The sequence below is a fragment of the Rhynchophorus ferrugineus genome, unplaced genomic scaffold, assembly GCF_030347505.1.
Source record: "Rhynchophorus ferrugineus isolate W39M unplaced genomic scaffold, kcgeb_rfMv2 rfM532, whole genome shotgun sequence".
Taxonomy (NCBI): domain Eukaryota; kingdom Metazoa; phylum Arthropoda; class Insecta; order Coleoptera; family Curculionidae; genus Rhynchophorus; species Rhynchophorus ferrugineus.
In genome coordinates this window covers 60,001-62,370 of record NW_027473109.1, presented here as the reverse complement: position 1 = coordinate 62,370, position 2,370 = coordinate 60,001, and the positions used below count along the sequence as shown (strand labels likewise).

Genomic DNA, 2,370 nt, shown 5'->3' with positions numbered 1-2,370 from the left:
CGCGGTGCTCTTTACTGAGTGTCGAGGTGGGCCGGCACGTTTACTTTGAACAAATTAGAGTGCTCAAAGCAGGCTAAAATTTCGCCTGAATACTGTATGCATGGAATAATGGAATAGGACCTCGGTTCTATTTTGTTGGTTTTCGGAACCCCGAGGTAATGATTAATAGGAACGGATGGGGGCATTCGTATTGCGACGTTAGAGGTGAAATTCTTGGATCGTCGCAAGACGAACAGAAGCGAAAGCATTTGCCAAAAACGCTTTCATTGATCAAGAACGAAAGTTAGAGGTTCGAAGGCGATCAGATACCGCCCTAGTTCTAACCTTAAACGATGCCAGCTAGCGATCCGTCGACGTTCCCTAATATGACTCGACGGGCAGCTTCCGGGAAACCAAAGCTTTTGGGTTCCGGGGGAAGTATGGTTGCAAAGCTGAAACTTAAAGGAATTGACGGAAGGGCACCACCAGGAGTGGAGCCTGCGGCTTAATTTGACTCAACACGGGAAACCTCACCAGGCCCGGACACCGGAAGGATTGACAGATTGAGAGCTCTTTCTTGATTCGGTGGGTGGTGGTGCATGGCCGTTCTTAGTTGGTGGAGCGATTTGTCTGGTTAATTCCGATAACGAACGAGACTCTAGCCTGCTAACTAGGCGCTTTTTGACATCCTAAAGGCCCGCCGGCCGCGTTGCTTTCGGGTTTCGCGGTTCGTGCGCGGTTTTTACTGTCGGCGTACAAACTATTCTTCTTAGAGGGACAGGCGGCTTCTAGCCGCACGAGATTGAGCAATAACAGGTCTGTGATGCCCTTAGATGTTCTGGGCCGCACGCGCGCTACACTGAAGGAATCAGCGTGTCTTCCCTGGCCGAGCGGCCCGGGTAACCCGCTGAACCTCCTTCGTGCTAGGGATTGGGGCTTGCAATTGTTCCCCATGAACGAGGAATTCCCAGTAAGCGCGAGTCATAAGCTCGCGTTGATTACGTCCCTGCCCTTTGTACACACCGCCCGTCGCTACTACCGATTGAATGATTTAGTGAGGTCTTCGGATCGACACGCGATGGCGTTTCGGCGTCGTCGATGTGTAGGAAAAGATGACCAAACTTGATCATTTAGAGGAAGTAAAAGTCGTAACAAGGTTTCCGTAGGTGAACCTGCGGAAGGATCATTACAGTGTGTTGTTATGCCTATATATATATAATAGGTAAACGTACAAGTCTGTAAAAATCATTGTCGAACGTTAAAGAGCCATCTACGAAGTTCGGAAGTTCCGATCGAATTTCGACGTCGTCAACGTAGCTGTTTTCGGGTACCTATAATATATGGTTTTAAAAGATGTACGCCCGAAAGCGGAGATATATACGATGAAGATGTTGTTATATAGGACGACGAGTAATAATCGTCGGCCTACGACGGATTTCGTTATAAATGGACAAATCGAGCGCAAAATAAAACGATTTTGCCAATTATATTTCTAATCGACGTTTCGATCCTCATATCGACGAACATATACGATGATCGGTAATGTGATTAGTTTACGAAAATCTTATCACCCTTCGTTTGTTTCATTCCAAAAGGGTGAGATTTAGTTTACGAAAATATTGCCAAACTATGATCAGCGTATGCTCTTTTGTTGTCGTACGAGGTGAGACGACGAAAATTTACAACGAACGTCACCATTTCGAGTAGTCTGTCTCCGCTCCTCTCGTTGTGTGTAGTGGAGAAGACGAAAATAAACCGTAAGAGCGTTTTAAAGTCGACGGCGGCTGCGAAAGGGGCGCAAGCGCTGTCTATGACGTGAGCGCGCGTCGTCGTCGTCGTCGTCGTCTTATAATAGAAACGTTTCGATATGCGTTTAAAACCTAACTTAAAAAAAGATTACCCTAAACGGTGGATCACTTGGCTCGTGGGTCGATGAAGAACGCAGCTAATTGCGCGTCAACTTGTGAACTGCAGGACACATGAACATCGACATTTCGAACGCACATTGCGGTCCTGGGATCTCATACCCGGACCACTCCTGGCTGAGGGTCGTATCTCATTTCAAGACTGCTCGGATTTTCTTTGATCTTCGCGATCGACGAGAAATGTCTGAGCGTGCTGAGCGTATAAGCGCGATTCGATCGCGACGTTCTAAAACGTGACAGCGGACCCGTACGTGTGACCTAACTCTCTCGTACGGGTCGTACGAATATGAAAGGGATGAGACGTGTTTAAAACGGTCGTTCGCACGTTTTTGTGATAAACGTAGCGCGCACCATTAATACGATCGTCGTATCCGATAAAATTAGTTTTTAATCGACGTCGGATCGTAGGTGCGTTGTCTCTCGAATACGAGGGAGAAAACACCGTTTTTCGACGGCGCGTCTTTTC

At 47.5% G+C, this 2,370-nt stretch overlaps 1 non-coding gene across 1 annotated transcript; it reads left to right on the top strand.

The window, feature by feature from the left end:
* The first annotated feature begins 1,876 nt into the window (after positions 1–1,876).
* Positions 1,877–2,031, top strand: LOC143206060 (5.8S ribosomal RNA). The gene has a single exon (XR_013008093.1). It is a non-coding gene; the product is annotated as a 5.8S ribosomal RNA (ribosomal RNA).
* The last annotated feature ends 339 nt before the right edge of the window (positions 2,032–2,370 follow it).